Source organism: Drosophila ficusphila, unplaced genomic scaffold (genome assembly GCF_018152265.1).
Source record: "Drosophila ficusphila isolate 14025-0441.05 unplaced genomic scaffold, ASM1815226v1 contig_198, whole genome shotgun sequence".
NCBI lineage: Eukaryota > Metazoa > Arthropoda > Insecta > Diptera > Drosophilidae > Drosophila > Drosophila ficusphila.
In genome coordinates, this window is record NW_025064092.1 from 6,820,170 (window position 1) to 6,840,499 (window position 20,330).

The window sequence follows — 20,330 nt, forward strand, 5'->3', positions numbered from 1 at the left end:
CTGGTATTTTGCATTTGTTTCCCATATATTTTCTTATTTATATACCCATTGTGTGCGTTCCTATTTTACCCCATTTCATTTTATTTTATTTGATTCCGCTGCTTTTGCTTTGACTTGGCTCAATTCTATTTATTTGTGTTGTGCGTTTTGTTTGAAATTTGTTTTGGGGTTTACTTATTTCTTGAAATGTTGCAATACCAGCAACAAAACGCTCGCGTAAAGTGTGCGAAGTGGGTGGCTTTGGGTGGCTTAGGGTGTTATAGGGTGGCTTTGGATGGTTTAGGGACTTCGCAAGTCCAAGGCGAACAATTAAACTTTTTGGGCAGCGGACAGAAAAGAGGATTAAACTCAACCGAACTGGATTGGCGGTACTTGCAACGATTTGCTGCACTTTTGCCCACTTAAAAAAACACACACACTGGCACACACACACACATTGACAAGTTGTGGGGCAAACCCAAAACAAATTTGGAGTCCATTCAGTTTTTATCTGTTGGTTTCTTTGTACCAAGTTTATCTACATCTCGCCTCTTCGCATTTGCCATTTTTTATGGCGCCCAAATTGAATTGTTTAGCGTGTGGGCGTGGTGCGTGGGCGTTTTGAGTATCTGTTTTTCCTTAGTTTTATTTTATTTTTACTTTACTTTACTTTATTTTTCCCCTCTTCAGATAATATTATTCGAAAAAAGTTTTGTGCGTGACTAAGCGCCGAAAATGTTGTCCTGAGCACTTCTCGCTCTCTAAGTTTTTTTTTTTGTTTATATTTTTTTTATTTTTTGACAAGTTTGAAGAGTTTGGTTTGGTCGAAGTTTTGCCTTGCTGGTTGTTGGTTTTATTTGATATATGTTATTTCTCGGATGTGTACAAATTTATGGGTGTTAAAAAGTGTTGAAAAATTGTATAAACAACTCATATTTGTGGGATTATAGGCCACGGAAATGTGGGGATTAAATTTGATTTACTTTTTGATTGCTTATCATAAAGCTATTTATAAAACAGTAAATGGCTTGCAAAATACCTAGTTTTCCTCTTTAATAAAAGCCATCACACTTTATCATTTAAAGTCTGAAGCTTAAACAACTCTTAAGATTGGTGACTGATGCTCTCAATATCGAGTCGATGATGTTCTTCAGTTATTCATCAGACCCATTCAATTAAAGTGGCTCCATAGGGCTCTTGGCCAGCAGAGAGCTAATGAAACTACTGCTCGACCAATTTTTAGGGGGCAAAGTCGAGACGGCAACAACTTCATGTGATAAGTGTGCAAACAAATTGAGAAATGCAACAAAAATGGCAACAATTAGAAGGACTAACAGGCCGGGCAAGCAACAACAACACCAACAAGGACATTAAAATGAATGGCTAGCCGAGGAGCCAGGCAGAAGCTAAATACATTGTCCTTCTATCCAGCCGAGCGGACAGGTTTATAAGGGATAGAATGAGGCAGAGGAGCGGACAATGGGCCAAAAGTGCTGAATATGCCTTACAGGTCATCAGGTGATGCTTTGGCCCTATTTTATCTCCTTTAATACCGAACACTAAAAACAAAGACACCAATTCGTAGGGAGTTGTTATTCTACTCAAAAAACACAATAGGATTTTATTGGATATTAATCATAGGCTTATTTTGATTTTGGAATTTCGCAGATTACTTATAATTCCTAATTGCAATTTCTACAATTTAAAGTAAGAGGCTTTTGACTGCTTGACTGTTTCTTTAGATTAGTTATTTATCTTCTTCAATAAGTCAAACAATATTTTTCTCTTAATTTAAATAAAAGATGTAGGTGATCTAAAATTGTTCTCTCTGTTGACTTTTTCCGTTTCCCGCTCATTTCAGTTCATCAACCCACTTAAGAGGCTAGGCAGAGTAAAGGGCGAGCTGGAGAAAGGGTGGAGATGGAGATGGGAAAAGGGGGCGGAGAAAGTTGGGCCAGCTGGGAACATTGATGTATATCCTCACTCTGGCTAATTGAATGAATACCTGCTCCACACACCTTCCCCTCCCCTCCCATCCTCTCCATCCAACCCTCCATCAGCCATCAGCCAATTCAGTTAGCACCTGGAAAATTTCATTAGTCTTTGTACACATGTATAATCGTAGCTGTGTATCTGGGATAATAATTCGCAAATGTGGCGTGAAAAATTGTTGCTTGTAACCCGCTGCGCCATATTCATTTATGCATTTATAATTGCCCAGACAAACGGTTTATCAACCTCCTCCAAAAATGCACACATTCCGCCCCGCCAGTCTTTCCATAAACTGACCACACATTTCAATATATTTGAAAATTCATTGGATTTCCCGGCCGCCGTTCGTGGAAATTATATTTTGTGTGTAGTTTTTAATTTTTAATGCTCGTCGAGCGGACGGTGAAATTGTTTTGGCCAGTGGGAAAAATCGAGGAGGAGATGGGGATTCGTGGTACAAATTCTCTTCCCAAAAATCCAACCATTTGCTCGATCATAACCCGACCAGAACTGCATCAATTTTAATGGGTTTAACTTTGCCGGTGTCTGTTTGATTATCAAATTGTTTCTGAATTTAAAGATTAAAACAGTTGGGCGAGAACTCTATATATTGTATGAATTTTTAAAAAAAGTTTTCAAATTAATTAGATTTTTTTGTGCGATTTGCAATGCTAGCGCTTTTTCTTGTTAATATTATTTTGCTTTAATTTCGAGACCACAACTGCATTTCAGCCAACTTTATTGCACTCAATTTATGTTAAAATGGGTTTTTTCTAAATGGTCGGAAAATTTACAAGAATGCTTTTGGCCCTTCGCCTTAATGAACCAATTATGCATTCCTTAGTTAACCATTTCGAGAGTTGGCCCTGAACGACCGACAAGTGCCAAAGAGAATGGAAGAAAACGCATTTAAATGTGTTTTGTCATTTGGCGGAATATGTGATGGCTCTTGGCCATCTCTCTCTTTCTCTCTCTCTCTCTTTCAGAACTTGGCCAAAACTGTGGATGTTTGTGTGTGTGCAAATCCGATTATGCGAGCAAAAACCGTTCCGTCCGCGAATTACTGTTGGGAGAAATAAAATGCAACATTATTCTTGTGGCCGTTGACTTTGGTTTTGGTTTTGGTCTGCCGCCCATTTTGCATGCTGTCCATTGGCATTGCGTATACGCCCCATATTACCTAACTCTTCTATGCATGTGTGTCCAGCGATTGTAAATTCCATTGGACTTTCGCGGGCAGCGGGGGTCGTTTGTTGGGTATGCTTTTGCCATTTTTTTCCCCCCTGCAAAGGGTGGCTATAAAATACTCGGGCTTTTATTTATAACGACATCAGAAATTAATCTTGCATTATGTGCGCGCGTGTGGAGTTGTTCGCTCAGCTTATCCTTTTCATGAAGTTTGTTGTCGTCACACACAGTCACACATAGTCGCACAAAGCCACACACAGCCACACACAACCACACACAGACACGTGCGAACACTTACTAACGCACCTGTTTTGCTTACATATGCGAAAAGGCGACCAAAGTGTCAGTGGTTGTTTGATGGAAACCTAAGTCATGTGAAGTTGAGTTATTTAAGTAAGATAGTTTTTTATAGAAGTTTGTTTAAAATAATAAAAAAAAAATACGATGGTGGGGTAAAACTTTTTAAGAGAATTTAAAAAGAATGTGTTTATTTTAGAAACATTTTAAAGGAGGTTGGAACTATAAAATTCGTGAATAAGATACTAATACTAATAATACTAGATACTCAGTAGTTTTAGCACATGTATAGGTTTTATATTTAGTGTCTCAGTTTTTGGGCGTTTGTCTTTAAATCAAAAGTTGCACTGCTAGCATATCTATATAATAGAATACATGCACATCCCATGGAAAACAATGATTTGTAAACATTTGTCTGGTGGTCGACTGGCGTCACTTTGCCTTGGATCGTTTGTCAGTCATGTGAGGCACTGTCGCTCCATCTCCAACTCCTGGTGCCTGTCCATATCCATCTACTCCCCCCCCTTCTCCCTTTCCCCCTCCTTTTCCTTACATCCCCTCCCCCGTTGTTCCTTGAGGCCTGTGCGACCCTCCATCTTCATCTCGCTCAGCGTTTTCCACTTGCGTGTTCCCCGGGTTGTTCATGAAAAATTACAACTCTCAGCATCAGGCGTAACGTGCGATAAATTCCAAAGGACACACACATCTACATATGTAGTCGGGGATATAGCTGTACGTACCTGTACGCAAGGTTGGCTGTAGTTCAGGTTGATTTTGAAATTCGTTGCGTGTAGGATAATTCATTGCTTATTATCTTTTTTGAAGCTGCAATTTTTGGGGCTTACCTTTCTTATTACTTTGGATTCTGCTTTCTCGGTTATTTTTTTCGGGGGTCGGGAATGGAACTGCGGGAGATAGCAAAATGCTTTATTAATTTAGTGTGTGCCAGGGCAGCATGAGAATTGCACGGAGAGGAAAATAGGGAAACTTAGTTTTTATTCAGTCTTTTAAGTAAGAAAATGTTGGGAATGAAGGAGAATATTCTTTTAAGAGATATACAAATTTTACTTCAAAAAGATTTTATTTCAAATTATACATCTAAGCGCAACATTTTAAAAATATAACCAAATAAATTAATTTATATAGAATGGAATATTTTAGAAAAATTTCTAAATAGAGAGTTCAATAATATACAAGTATACATAAAAAAAAATTTAAAAAAATTCACATACAGATAATATACAAATTAATGTTACATTTAATGCGTTTTACTAGTTTTTAAATTATGATTCGAGTCTTCTCTTATCTTTACTTTGTCTGACAATTACAGAAATTTCTTGAATAAATCAAACTATTGATTAACACACTTCTGTGATTGTTACTTATAAAAACTTGTTATTGCCAGATAAAACCTAAATTTTTTCTTAGTGCAGTGGGAGAGTAGTAGGAGCAGAGCGTGTTAGCCAGACAATCGAGCCTAATGATTTATGAACTAGGCGCGCTGAGCGTGGCCACAAGGATATAGTCAGGCGAGGATGAGGATGGGGATGAGGATGAGGTGGCTCATCCTCCTTGGGTTCGCCGGGCTCCTTGCCAATTTCACCGTTTCTTTGCCTTGGTCCGCTGCTCAGCCCTTCGTCCTGTGGCCTTTCGCTTTGTGGTCCCGGTTTCTCCTCTGTCCAGGATGATATATGATGCCGGAGTTTAGCGACTGCTTAAATGAATTTTTCACACTGCAACCATTCCATGCTGTTGACTCGGAACAAAAGTCACCCAAAGTGGTTATGAAGATCCCAACGACATGATGAACGAACCGGCAAAAAGGTCCCCCGAATGAAGGCAGCAAAAAAGCGATGACAATTATGGGTAATTTTACCATGTTCGAATCATTTTCGAGGGCTTCGAGGAGCGGAAAAAAGAGGAAAAGCTGGAAAAGTGTCAAGGGCGGATGTCAGTTAATTTGATAATTATGAGATTAGCTTTCGACTACCGACAGCTATTTACTGTAAGGGATAAATTATGGATTAAATTATTATAAATTAGTACAATTGATTATTCTTCTATAATATTTAAAACTTGATTAGGTATATGCAAAATTTGTAAAATTATATTTTTATGTTATTGAAATGTTATAATTATAATTTTTACCACACTATTTATTATTTTATATGCACAGATTTCTATTGAGAATGCACCTTTTTTAATTTGTTATCAATTACTATTAATTTGCATAGTGTATAAAAAAACCCTTTAGTTTCTGTTTTTCCAGAAAAAAACTGAAACAGAAAAAGTTTTAATAATTTATTGTACCTATATAACAAAAAGGAGACCAATATCTAAATTTTTTTGGTGGTTCATTGTAGTTTTCCGATTTCAGGATCTTATTGATGACGGCCAATCCTTTCGACGCCAATAATTTCACAGCCACTATAGCTTTGTATCTTGCCCTTTACTGCCTGTTGTTTCAGCTATTATTTATTTTCTTACTGTTTCCATTATGGCCATTACTGGACAGTATCCCTTCTTCTGAGCTTCTGCCGTGTCACCGAGTGCATTTTTCGCTTACAGCCAAAAATTATTGGCAGAACTTCATATTTCAGTCGAGCGGAAAAAGCGAGAGGTAAAAACTTTTCCGAATGTCATGCAGGTGATTGAGGGTGTGTGAGTGAAGTGGGCGGAATGGAGAGACGAGCAGTGGATAGTGTATAGTTGAAGAGTTGAGGAGTGTCCAACGGCTCGGTGGACTCTTTTGCTCGCAGCGAAATCATTTATTAAAAGGCAACGAATAAGAAATTGATGGTAGTAGCTGGAATGTGTGGAAATGGAAAATGCGGACGGGGGAAAAGTATTGAGAAGGGGTTAAGGGCTTTTCACCCACGGCTGCCATTCGGATCGCAGCCGTTTGACAAGTTTAAACCTGCACTTAGCCGGAAACGGGCAACGAAGCACATTTCCCGGAAAAGCGGGAAAGCGGACTAGCGGGAAAGCGAACGGGGTTTTCTAAACGCTGGGACGCTGGCTATTTTTGCCTGGCATTCGAGTCAAATCAAGTGGCCACTTAGTTTCGGGCGTCGTCATTAGCTTTCAACTTTTGCAAATTGAATTTGGAAACGTTCAACGTGTCCACGAGGGCAGCCTCGAAATAGAGAATTCCCAACATCGTTCCCCGTCTGTTGTCCTGTGGCCCTTCTTCACTTCACGAGTCCTTTCACTGGGGAAAATGATTTTCTGCAAGATTAAACAATATGTTTGAGTTACTAGACAGTGCTGCAATTTTGAAGGATTTTTAAACATTATTAAGATTTTTAGAAAAATTATTGAACTTAATTGAACTTGAATACTATGTGGGAAATATTTGTATATTTTATTTTGGTTTCAGCAAAAGTTTCTGTTTATATTTAAGATTTTTAATATTCATAAAAACATACGGATTGTTTAATAATTCGGAAAACATTTTTCACATAGCTTTCCTGTAAATTAATTTTCTTAGCAAAAAGTAGCTTCCCACTTAATGTAAGCAATATTATTATTAAAAAGTTATTTAATTTTTTAATTCTTTTGTGTAACTGATTTGTTTAAATTGTTAGTTTGTGCGCTGTTTAAACAGGATTAACCATTAATGCTGTTTTCACTTTTTGATACTTTAATTCTCTTTGTTATATTTTTTCCCAGTTTATCTTTCCGTATGCTGCTGGTATTGACTCAAACTGAAACTTTGCCGCCCGAAAAACAGTGCTCCGCGCCACTATTGCCGTCTCTTTCGTCGCCCCTATCACCCGTCTCTTTCGCGTCATGTCGCCTTGTCTTGGCTTTGGGGAGAGCAGCTCACTGGGGAGTTGTTTCATGTTTTTAAGTTCACTTTAAGTAGCTAAAAGTTAGTTTTTATGCTCGGCACACGCAGGACTTGGCTATCAGTTGATAAATGGCTGGCGAGGCTTTAAAGACTCTATCCCCAAGAACCCGCTCGCTGGTTCCCCAAGATCCCATTTTCCATTTCCTATTTCCCATTTCCCATTTTCCCCTTTCCCATACTCTTCTGCTTTTAATGAAGCATTCGGCGTGCCAAGACGCCTGAATTAGCCAAAAACTCGAACCAAGTGCTAAGCCACCAAAATGGCTACAGTATATACATGAATATCCACAGCAGAGGTCGAAAAAATAGCATATACAATGAACATGGATACATGTATATATGGAGGAATAGAAGTTGCTACCAAAGAAGAATTTTTATAACTACAAGCATAAGGATATCTTCTTTTTTATTTTTTTAGCGTTTATAAAATATTATATTATTCTGGTTTCTAAAATATTGCCAACAACTGTGGCATATAGAATTTTATATAATACCACTATGTATGCATGCACTACCAGCACATACATAAACATTCTTATTCTTTATGCCAAGCATAATAAGCAAAAAGTTTGACCAACTGGCATGTATTTATGAATATATATTTAAAAACAAGTGTGCAGAGAAGTAATTTCTTTTATGAATTTTTTCTCTTTGAGCTATTGCGGAAATTTCTGGGAAAAGTTTGCGTAACCTAAAGCAAATATAATTGGTCTTCACTTAAGAACCAACCCGAGGGAATTGCTAATCAATTCATTTATTTGTTAGTTCGCCTTTGAAGTCCTTTAAACGTTTAGTAAGCTAAAAAGGTTTGCCCTATTAATTATTAATATAAATATCCCATTCGGGCCTGAGATTATAACAATACAATATTTGCTATGTATTTAATGCCTCATATTTTAAACATTTTTAGAGCAAAGCAATAACTTGAACAGTAAAAAGAGTTATATCTACTTCATTGATTTCCGATAATACCTATCTTGTAAACAGATGGATTTATTTATATATGAATTTGTGGCTTGGAAATGTTTATCCTTTTGCAGCTGCAACTACTTTCTTCTGATTTCCTTCAGATGATCGAGAGTGCTCATGCATATGCATATCGCAAACTTATAATCCCAGACGAAACGTTCTCGACATATTGAGATTATCCCTTCAAACTTTTCCAGACTCTTCTCCTCCGTTGCACCCGCCTTGTTATCCCTTCTGGATGTTGCCTTTTGAGCTTTGCAACTTGAACGGCTCTGGTTGTTGTTATTCAGGGCGTTTGCCGTTTCATAGAAAATTTGGCTTAAGTCAGTGGCAAGCCAGAGAAGCAGAGGAAGGCAGCAAATCAAAGCGGAGACAACCATCGGCTGGGAGGGGGAGGGAAATAAAATCGAGTACAGAAAGACAAAGTCGAAGGGAATCTGGAATTCAAGAAGAGCCAAGGCAACAGACAAACAGAAACGAAAATATATACCCAGAAATCTGTTTGTAAGAAGGCCAGAGCGACTGGCATATTTATTACGCTGTCTAACAGGAGCTTGATATATAAACTGATTCATTTAATCATATTGCATTTGTCACTCGCAAATCGATTGTCTCCGATCTCCCGAAAAATTTATGAACGACTTCTCGTATATCCGACGATGATTGACAAGCGGAGTATTGAAATAATGACACATGAAATGCCACGAATATCTTTGCTTTAATAAAATCAAATCAATCATGATTTTGAGGTCTGCTCCTTGGTCTCGAGGATTTTGTCCTTTCCTGCGTCCTTTCGTCCCACTCCCCGCACTCTGCTAAAAATACAAATTGGATAAAAGTGCAGTGCGTGCCAAAAAATAAAAGGACCCGCCCCAAAAAAACCCAAAAAAAAAAAGGAAAAAGAAAAAAGAAAAGCAGAAAAAAAAGAGATCAGATTAAGACACTGGAATGCGAAACGTGGCCAATATGCTGTCGTCCTTTTGGGCCATTGAGGTTGGGAATTTCTGCAAGCTGGCTAAATAACAACAACACCAGTCGGCCGGTTGTCCTGGGCAATCCTGGCAGATGGAAAGCAGCGTGTGGGCCAGGCCACTAATTAAAGTGCCACCCACATCGGGATACCCCACACCCCCTCCGCCATTCCCCTTCCCCTTCCCCTTCCCTTTTCGTTCCGTTTCGAAATTTTACAAATTAATTTCGTGTTTGAAGGAAATTCGTAAACAAGCCTTAATGTGCACTAAAGCGTGTGTTCCCAAGGCCGTGGAGTGGGCGGCCGTTGCCTAACCACCCATCTAATAATGTTGGGCGCCCGCCAGACATGAATTCAGCATTTATCTAGCGCCACTTGAGCAGCGCCGTCGTCGCAGGACGACAATGAAGATGAAGATGGCGGCGCTGAATTCGCTGGGGGGTGGGTGGTGGTGCCACGCCGTGGTTGCTTTTCAGTGGTGCGCGGAGTGGGCTGGTGGTGCTGGGTGGTGCGGGGAGTAGGCTGCTGGTGCGGAGATGGTGGTGTGCTGCTGGGTGGTGGGGCCGGGCTAATTTCAACGCCTCTTAAGCGCACAGTGGTTGCGGAGCCCAGCCCTCGAGTGCGCCCCAAAAGTCAAGGAGTGCCCGAAGTGGGACCGGTAAATAAAACTTTAACACTCTCGAGGGCGACACTATAACGACTAGCTCAAGGTGAACTTTGCTCCCCGCCAATCGGAAAGTGTCGCCTGTTTGTGGAGGGGCAACTATAACAGTTTCAGCTGAGCCTAACCTACTCCGAAACATGCTGTGAATTAACTAATTCTGTAGCACTGCACACAGACCTCACAGAAGGCAGCAAACGTTTAATTTTTGTTACCTTTTAAGCAATGTTTTCATTCTCTAACATTGACAACTGAATATCAGTATTATAAATACCATTTAAGCTGAGTTAAACTTTTATTAAAAACATATTCAATAATTTACTCGATAACGAGCTTTTTAAAGATAAAAATACAATATTTTGAATATTTTTTTTGCTTCCATTTAAGTTGCCCTACAAAATATAAAAGCAATCTCTTAGCTTTTACTTGAAGTGTCCTAAATATTAAACGTAATGTGGATGTATAAATATATATATATATAAATACAAATTAAAGAACAAAAAAATTTGGATTATATTCAATTTTCATGTAGAGTTCTTTAAAATAATATAAGGCAAATAGGCATGTGAATACAAATCATTATAACTTACAGTATAAAGAGTATTTCTAAGAAATTCAAATGGAATGATATTAAAAGGGATTTTCAGATCTTGAGATGTAGAACTCTCATTATAATTATCCCAGAACCACGGTGCACTTAATTTCGGTTCCATGGGCATGTCAACAGATTCTTCGGCTGGCTTTCATGGGCAGTAATTGTTGTTGCCGTTGTTACTTTATGTAGATGTGACGGGGCAGGTTTTGCCATTTTGCCAGGGCCATGTTCGAATTTGTTTCAATTCCAAGGACCTAGTCATCAGCTCCTCGCGGCGACACGTACGAGGCATGAAGTCATGGCATCCAGCAAATCGGAGGATGGGCGGCCGCTTTTGGTGGCCAGTCAAGAGTGAAACAGCGCTGTTAATATAAAGTAGGTAATTGAGATGGAAAGCGGGGGGAACTTGTTCAAATTAATCAAGTACAGTGGACTCGGAGCGGAGCGTGTTTCTATTTTTCTTATTCTTTTTCATTTCTTTTCTTTTCCCCTCACCGCTGACTCAGCTTTTTGGCTATAAAGTCATGCGTGGCCCTCGGACAATGAATGCACATAAAAATAATAATTGGAATTGGAAATGAAAACAATTTTCATGGCACATGAGTCGGCGCAAAACTCCCCCCAGGAAAAGTTTTCCCCTCCACGTCGTCTGCTCACTGAAAAAGGAAACATTTGGGATAATTAAATAATATTTGGGATGCCTGGTCATAATCTAATATCAACTATGATATATAACCCATAACCATTAACTATATATTAGTTTAAGGCATTAATATAAATTCTTACAAACAACATACAATATCTTAATTTATTACTTACTGACTTACCATAAAAGGGTATAATTTTAATTCATTTCTGTAATTCCAATTTCGGTTTAATCAAGCAATCTTCTCCTAGAACTTTTCGTTCAGTGTCGCCTTGTTTGTCTCGGTCATAACTCCGTTTCCAATTGTGTGCAGGTGCTGTCCTCTGAACTTTGGCTCTTGCCAATTTTCCTTTGGCCATTGTTTGCCTATTTCTTTGGACCTCTTGGCAACCTTTGACCTTATCGACTTCGGTCGGTCGCAATTATCACCCCAAGATGGCACACCAAATCGAGTGTGCTGCCAATTTCGAATGGCCTGCGAAAGCCAATGGAGTTGGGGTCCTTAATGCGCTTATCAGTGTCACCCACACGCTCTCGCTCTCGCTTTCGCTTTCGCCCTTCGTCCGCATCCTTTGCATATGCATGAGCACTCCGGGAAACAGGACGGAACAGGGCGACCCACGCTGCGTATGCGTAATGTGCGTATGCGTATGCGTAATGTGGCGCTCTGGTTTGTCGCCGGATTCAGCAAAGTGGCAAGTGGCCTGTCGCCAGTTGGTAACCTGAAGGCGCTCCTGCATGTGGGCCCGAAAATCGATTAGGGAAGGATTTAAATGCCCCACTTCCACTTCCACATCCACATCCACTTCCTCTTCTTCCTTACGATCGTATCCGGCAGTTTGTGTGCACTGAAGTGCAGAAATGTTTATGGGTTGGCCTATAAATGCGTACCCTGGCAATGGAACATCTTTTTATTCCTGGTTAACTTAATCATAATTGGTTTTTTATGGTTATATAAATATGGAAAACAAGGAGCCAAGCATTGTAGGAGATAAGTAGTATACATATACATACAAATATATATAAGCACCTATGTATACATCACACATTTGTAAATACACATAACATAATTATCTATAAGCATATCTGTAAATTATCCCTAAGCTTTAGCAACATGTTGTTAGGATATATGCATACACACAATAAACAGGCATTCGCATTTTGACTAGCAACGAGATCGCAAGCTTTTGATTGATCGGCCAACAAACGCGTGATATTTATTGAACAGCCCACAATCTCAGAAGTGGGATAAATACCCAAAACCTACAAAAAGTGCGATTTTCTTTTTTCTTCCACCATCCTAAAAGTGTTTAAAGAACAATTTGCAAGTGTGTGGTATGAAAGGTGTGGACCCAAGAAAATACTCAGTTGAACAGTTAAAAAATTGGCTGGGCCACCTTAAGTTATCCACAAAGGGTCCTAAAACTACATTAGTTGCCCGCATAAATCGAGTCCCAATTTCGATTCGAGGTAGCCAACCGCCGTTAGTTGTGAAATTGCTTCAGGAAGAACAACGAAAAGAAGCTGAACAAAAAATGGAAGAACAAAGTGAGAATTTCACAACAGGCGACGATCAGGCGCCGACGTGCAGCAACGCCAAGAATAACGACGCCAGCAACAACGAAATTTGGACTTGCGAGGAATTGCGTGCGAGTAAAATGGAAAACGAGCAGATAGAAGCAGACGAAGTGGGTAGCCAGAATGACGAACTACAGAAATTAAAGAAAAAAATGGAACAGTTACTAGAGGAGAATGAAGGATTGAAAAATACCGAAAAAGAGCGAGAACCAGTGGGAGCAGGAAACAAGGAGAGCATGATGCTGATGAGTGCTAGCTCTGTGTCGCTAAACATCATCAAAGACATGTTGCCAGAGTTTGGCAACAAGTCGCCAGTCAACATTTGGGTTGCACAGCTTAAAACTGTTGCTGAAATACACAACCTAGACGACAACATGTTGCGGCTGCTGATCATGACGAAGTTGAAGGGCGAAGCACTAACCTGGTTGTACGATACCAATGACCGACTCAGTTTCTCAATAAACGAAATTTTAAATCAAATGATGGCAAAATTCGGCACAAAACAAAACAAGATGTGCTTGAGACGGCAGTTTGAGAAACGCAATTGGCTCGTAGAGGAGAATTTTGCCGCGTATTATCACCAAAAAATTTCGCTGGCCTCACAAATTCAGTTGGATGAAGAAGAACTCCTGGACAACATTATAGAGGGCATCCCAGACGACCATCTACGTCAGCAGGCACACATGCAGTGTTTCAAGCAGCCGGCTCAGATGCTGAAAGCATTTGAAAAAATAACACTCCCGAAGAAGGCAACGACATCGGTGAATTTGGAGAAGGCGAAAGGCGATGGGCAGCGTTTAAAAGCAGCAATCCGCTGCTATAATTGCAACTCCTTGGGCCACGTCGCAGCAGAGTGCCGAAAACCAAAGAGAGAATACGGGGCTTGTTATGGATGTGGCAGCTTAGATCATCGCATTGCTACATGTGATCAGAAGAAGAAGTCGACCAACGAATTTGTAAGGTATTTTAAGTTACAATTTAAAGCAAAAATTAATACTAGCATTTTCGCAGCGTGTCTCATCGATTCAGGGAGCCCGATCAGCTTCATAAAAATATCATGTTTAAGTGAATATTTTAAAAAATACAATAATAATGTTAATCAATGTGAAAAGACAAATGTTAATTTTGATAATTTTGACGATCTGAAAAATCATTTCAATTTTGATGTTTTTGAAAAACCTGTTAAAAATTATGAACAAAATTCTTATTTCTTTGGTATAAATAAAAGTAAATTAAATATCTTCGATAAAATAATTTGTTTTATGCCTGGTAAATATAGAGAAATTGAAATTGAAATGTTTGTCGTGGCAAACCAATCGATGAGTTATGATGCAGTGTTAGGAAGAAATTTTATTAAAGCATTTAATTATAAATTGACAAGTTCAATAATCAATGATAAAGAATATATACAAATGGAGTGCCCTGAAATTCCAAATTATAAGACAGATGAGTTACAAAGTATAAAGTTAGACAAAGAGTGCCAAAATGAGTGTTTACCAAATGAGTGTTTAGAAAATGAGTGTTTAGAAAATGAGTGTTTAGAAAATGAGAGTTTAGAGTTTAAAGAAAATGAGCGGTTTGCAAAAGATTGTTTAGAGTTTGAAAAAAATGAGTGTTTACCAAATGAGTGCATAAAAAAGAAAGGTGTAAATAATGAATATAAAGAGAATGAGAGTAATTTAAATGAGTGGTTTAAAAATGAATGTTTAACAGATGAATGTCAGAAAAATGAGTGTACAACGGATGAATATGTTTCTGAAACTATTAAAAATGAAGATAATGTAAATTTGTTTGAGATGCTACCAATTGAATATCCTGAGGCTAAAGATGAGGTAAAATTGTGTGTTGGAAAAAATTGTAGTCAGAGTTTAAGCAATCAATTGCAATGTTTATTTAAAAAATGTTATGAAAATGCAAGCAGACCAAAATTACCAGAAATTAAGTGGGAAATGAAACTAAATTTTGACAATATAAAACCATTTCATTATTCTCCTAGAAGGCTATCGTATGTAGAAAAAGAACAGGTTCAAAAATTAATTGATGTGTATCTGGCAAAGGGATTTATTAGAGAGAGCGATTCTGAGTATGCATCTGCAATTGTATTGGTAAAAAGAAGAATGGTGAACCAAGAATGTGTGTTGATTACCGAACTCTTAACAAAAGTATGTTGAAAGATAACTACCCGTCACCACTTATAGATGATCTGATTGATAAGCTGGCAGGAAAAAAGTTTTTTACAAAACTAGATTTACGAAATGGGTACTTTCATGTATTTATGCATGAAGACTCAGTTAAGTACACTGCTTTTACAACCCCGTTAGGACAGTATGAATGGCTCAGAATGCCGTTTGGGTTAAGAAATGCTCCAGCAGTGTTTCAAAGATTTGTGAATAAAGTCTTTGCAGATATGATAAAGTCAGGAGAACTATTAGTGTATATGGATGATATCTTAATAGCAACAGAGAGCAGTACCAGCCATATGAAAGTATTAGAGGAGGTGTTCAAAAGATTGGTCGCGAATAAGTTGGAGTTGAGACTAGATAAGTGTGAATTTTTACAATCGGAAATTAAGTATTTAGGATATATAGTGACAGGAGGAGAAATAAAACCAGATGATAAGGGAGTGCAAGCAGTCAGTGATTTCCCGGTACCAAAGAAAGCAAGAGATGTTCAAAGTTTTTGGGTTTATGCTCCTATTTTCGACGTTTTGTTAAAGATTTCTCGACAAAAGCAAAACCACTGTATGACTTGATAAAAAAAGATAGAGAGTTTAAATTCGGATTAGAAGAACTTGAGTGCTTTGAATTATTAAAGAAAAATCTTTTAGAAGGACCAGTTTTAGCCTTATATAACCCTGCTGATGAGACTGAATTGCACTGTGATGCTAGCTCTTTAGGATTTGGAGCGATTTTGATGCAACGGAAAGTTGATGGAAAGTTACATCCGGTATTTTATTTTTCAAAACGAACGACAGAAGCTGAGTCTAGGTACGAGAGTTTTAAGCTAGAGATGCTAGCTATAGTGAATGCGTTGCAACGTTTCAGAATATATCTTCAAGGTATACATTTTAAGCTAGTAACAGATTGCAATGCATTAACATTGGCTTTGAATAAAAAAATATTAAGTCCAGCAATTGATAGATGGGTCCTTGAACTACAGAACTACGATTACATTCCAGAACACAGACCAGGCAAGAGGATGCAGCATGTAGATGCACTAAGCAGGTGTGTAGAGGTATTAGCCATAGATACTAACACTTTTGAAGAAAGTTTAATAATTTGTCAAAGTAAAGATGAAAAAATAAAAAGAATTAGAGATAGTTTGCAACAGTCTGAGCAAAAGCATTTTGAAATGAGAAATGGAGTTATTTATAGGAAGACAGATAGTGGTAGCTTGCTATTGACAGTACCGGAGGAAATGGAAGGACATGTACTGTACAAATATCATGATGAGTTAGGACATATTGGAGTGAATAAAATGATCGAAATTATATTGAAAAGTTATTGGTTTTCTCACATGAAAAATAAAGCTAAACGCCATGTAGACAACTGCCTTAAATGTATTGCATATTCAGCAAAGAGTGGAAGGGAAGAGGGTTTCTTAAATAATATACCAAAAGAGACTAAGCCATTTCAAGTAGTTCATGTTGATCATTATGGTCCTGTGGACAAAGGTAGACCCAACAAGCATATTTTTGTGGTGATCGATGGTTTCACAAAGTTTGTCCGTTTATATCCAACAAAAACAACAAGTACAAAGGAGGTGAAGATAGCATTGGAAGACTATTTTAGGGCATATAGTAGACCACGGTGTATTGTATCAGACAGGGGTAGCTGTTTTACGTCAGATGATTTTGAAAAGTTTCTAGAACAAAATGAAGTCAAACATGTTAAAATTGCCACAGGATCTCCCCAAGCAAACGGGCAAGTGGAGAGGGTAAACCGTATATTGGGACCAATGATCGCAAAACTAGTAAATTCAGAGAAAGGGTTACATTGGGATATGGTATTAGAACAAGTAGAGTATGCACTTAATAATACAGTTCAAAGATCAATAAAACAGCACCCAAGCAAAATGCTATTTGGAGTAACGCAAAGAGGTAAAGAAATAGACAAACTAAAAGAGGAATTGGAAGAACTGAATGGAGTAACGGAAGATAGAAATATAGAAGAAATACGAGAAACGGCTAGAGTACACCAAGAAAAATTACAAGAATATAATAAAAAAGCTGTGGATGAAAAGAGAAAAGAACCACATAAATATGAAGAAGGAGATTTAGTAATGATTAAAAATTTTGACACTAATGTAGGGATATGTAAAAAACTTGTACCAAAATATAAAGGACCGTATAAAATAAGTAAGATTTTGAAAAATGATAGATATATATTGGAAGATGTAGACAATTTCCAACAGTCAAGGATACCTTATAAAGGAGTGTGGGCAGTGGCCAATATGAAGCCTTGGTTGAGGACAGAGGCACATAAAGAAGATGATGTTGGAGTTCAGGAGCACTCCAGTCAGGATAGGCCGAGTTGTAGGAGATAAGTAGTATACATATACATACAAATATATATAAGCACCTATGTATACATCACACATTTGTAAATACACATAACATAATTATCTATAAGCATATCTGTAAATTATCCCTAAGCTTTAGCAACATGTTGTTAGGATATATGCATACACACAATAAACAGGCATTCGCATTTTGACTAGCAACGAGATCGCAAGCTTTTGATTGATCGGCCAACAAACGCGTGATATTTATTGAACAGCCCACAGCATAAAACTGATTAATTTCAAATTTGTTTTGAATAAAATACTTTCAATTCTATTGATTAAATTTTATTAAATTACTCTGGCAACATATAACGTTTTTAATGCTGTTTTGCGATTTGTAATCTCTTTAAATGCACCCAAATCCGCACTTGATATTACCTAAAAGGCTTTTTGGCAACTCAACTGCAATACTTTTTATTATTTTCTGCAGAGGGTATTCAAATACTGTGTTGTGTTGTAAATTTTTCAAAGCCGTTACTGGGACAAAAACTGTTGCTCCAACGTGCTCATATATAATTCCGAGGTGCACCTAAGACATACGACCCCTTAACCCTTAGCTGCCCCGCTGTCCAAGGCGTGGTAGCGGCACAATACGAAAACGTAAGCAATAAAATGAATTTTTATGCCGCATTTTCGCAATGCAGGATATCACATACTCACACAAACACACGGGGAGAGATGCCGTCAGCTCGACAAAAAATATGTGTATGTTACCTTTGGTGGTGGCACCCCTTAGCCACCCCTTGGCCGCCCTTAACCCGCAGAGCCCTTAACCCACCGACACCGCCCACCCCAAAGGATGCATTCCTGCAAACCAAAAGCGAACCGAACACATTTACACATGTAAGTGCATAAAAAATGTTTATGAATTTCAGTTTATGGCGCGTAAAACACGCCAATAAATGTACGAAGGCATTAAAAATGCCTTTCCCCAATGGCCACGCCCCCCTTTTGGGGCCCACTCGTTGGACTTTGCCGCACTAATAAACAATCAGAAATGGGCATAAAGTATGGGGAATCGGGCAGGAATGGCAAAACGGCAAACGACAGCGGGGAATTTTCCTCCTGTGTTTTTTGCCTCCACGCTTTTTGTTTTCCCCCCTTGCCATTTTTTTCCTCAGCATTTTCGCTTCGCTTTTTTTTTTTTTGCCAGAAGGTGTTAGTCGCCCCGCTGGCGCAGTTCTTGTGGACTCCCCCGCCCCCCGGGGCCACCATGAATATTTATGCAAAACACACACAAACACACAAGCACGCACACCGCACACATTTGGACTTCTGTTGCTCTTTGCCTGTCAGCCATCAAGTCCTGAGTCCTGAGTCCTGTGTCCTGCCTCCTGAATCGAAGAGTCGGAGTCGTAGTCGGAGTCCTGGCTCCTTGGTGTTTCCTTATTGTTGGCTGCGTTATGCCAAGTGCGCTCTAATGCACTTTACGACACTTTATGGCTGTTTTCCGGGGGGCAGAAATTATGGCAAATTGATGAGAATATACATATGTGGCTTGGCTCCACGCTGGTGCGAAAGTTTTTGTTAGCCTGCCATTGAAAACACAAAGGGGCTGAAGTCTCCAATCAATATCTGTATCTGTTCGATGTTTTTGGTGCCCTTGGATTTTAAGCTGGTTACTTTGCATGTCATGCACAACAAATTAAAAATGTAATTGTTTGATTAAATTGTAAAACTCAAAATAGCAACATAAGTGTTGTTTTCAATTGCTTCGTTAACCTAGAGTGAGAAGAAACATCGAATAAATGCAAGCACTTTGAACAATATTTTAAAATATTTTCGACTAAATATCACATAAATCTGATACACTGTTAAACATAGAAGTTGATTTAAGACAATAGATTAACAAAAAAATATTGGATACATTACTAGACCCTCAAGACCCTTATAACCATTATAAACATTTTATTAGACAATTCAAAAAATATTCCCTACTTAAGCACTTCAAATTTGAGCTCCTTCAGCCGTTAAACGCGAGATTTTTACTTGGGAAATTGGACCCCCCACTAAACGCGTCTCCTCTTGCCAAACGAAATCCTTTTCCAAACTCAGTTGGATTTGAACCCCTTTCTTTGCTGCCCACAAATGACACCAGGCATTTGCGTCAATTGCACACATTTTTTCCCTTGTTTTTGGCCTAATGAAAGTCCTGGGAAATGTCCCGTTTTTGGCCGTGATCCCTATTCGGGATTTAAGCGCCCTTTTGTCTCGACGCCTCCATGCAAATCGTGTGGGCGGGGTAGCTGGCCGTTCCCGCTTTTCCTCGCATTTCCCCGATTGAAGTGGCCTCCGTTTTTCTCATTTTTCCTTACCATTCCATTCGTCTGCAGAACGGCATGTTTTTTCATCGTTTCTCTTTTTTTTTTTTTTTCGTTTTTGACTACTTAACGCCACGAGGAATCGCCTAAGACAACTGAAGCGCAAAAAATGCGAAAAACATGCAGAGAATAAAGTGGAAAATCGTGGCTAAGGAATGGCTAAATGGACGATTGGGTGGCGGGGCGTGTAATCAAAGCGTTTGGATATCAAAGATTCGGAAAGAGCGAAGTTATGCATAAATTTTGGACGCCGTCGCGACTGGCGATTCGAAGCCGAAAAGCGGGACCCTTTGCCAAACCAGCCAAAGTCAATACAGGAAACAAATTAGTTTCGCCTTAAAAGCATCACAGTATCAAAATAAAATTTCAACAGTCGCACGGACAAAATAATTCCGCAAAAACAAGTAAAAGTCCATACTCAAACCACATAAAGATACACAGAGAAATATGGGGCACAAAAAGTATTTCGCATCAAGGTTATTGAAAGATAAATAAAAATAAGTTTTTGTGTATACATTTTTTTTAAATATTATTGAACTGCGAGTAATAACAGATGAGCTTTTAAACTGAATGGAAAATAATTGAAACTTATTTTTTAACAGAGTTGCCAAAAGAAAAAAAGGGTAAACATGTATAATGAAAAAGTGGTTTTATTTAACAAAGCTTGGGGTAAATAAAATACACTTTTAATCTCTTTCGATATAAAAGCAGATCAGTT

At 38.5% G+C, this 20,330-nt stretch overlaps 1 protein-coding gene across 4 annotated transcripts in view; it reads left to right on the top strand.

Annotated features, from left to right (window-relative positions):
• LOC108102211 (neuropilin and tolloid-like protein 1) overlaps positions 1 to 20,330 on the top strand; it is a 92,109-nt gene that overhangs the window by 18,669 nt on the left and 53,110 nt on the right. Inside the window, exon 1 of one of the 4 annotated variants that reach the window (XM_017206934.2) lies at positions 18,102 to 18,134. The exons of the other annotated variants lie outside the window; for them this stretch is intronic. The gene's annotated coding sequence lies outside the window, so the exon portion shown is untranslated. Of the gene's footprint in view, positions 1 to 18,101; positions 18,135 to 20,330 lie in introns of those variants that run through there. 4 annotated transcript variants of the gene reach the window in all.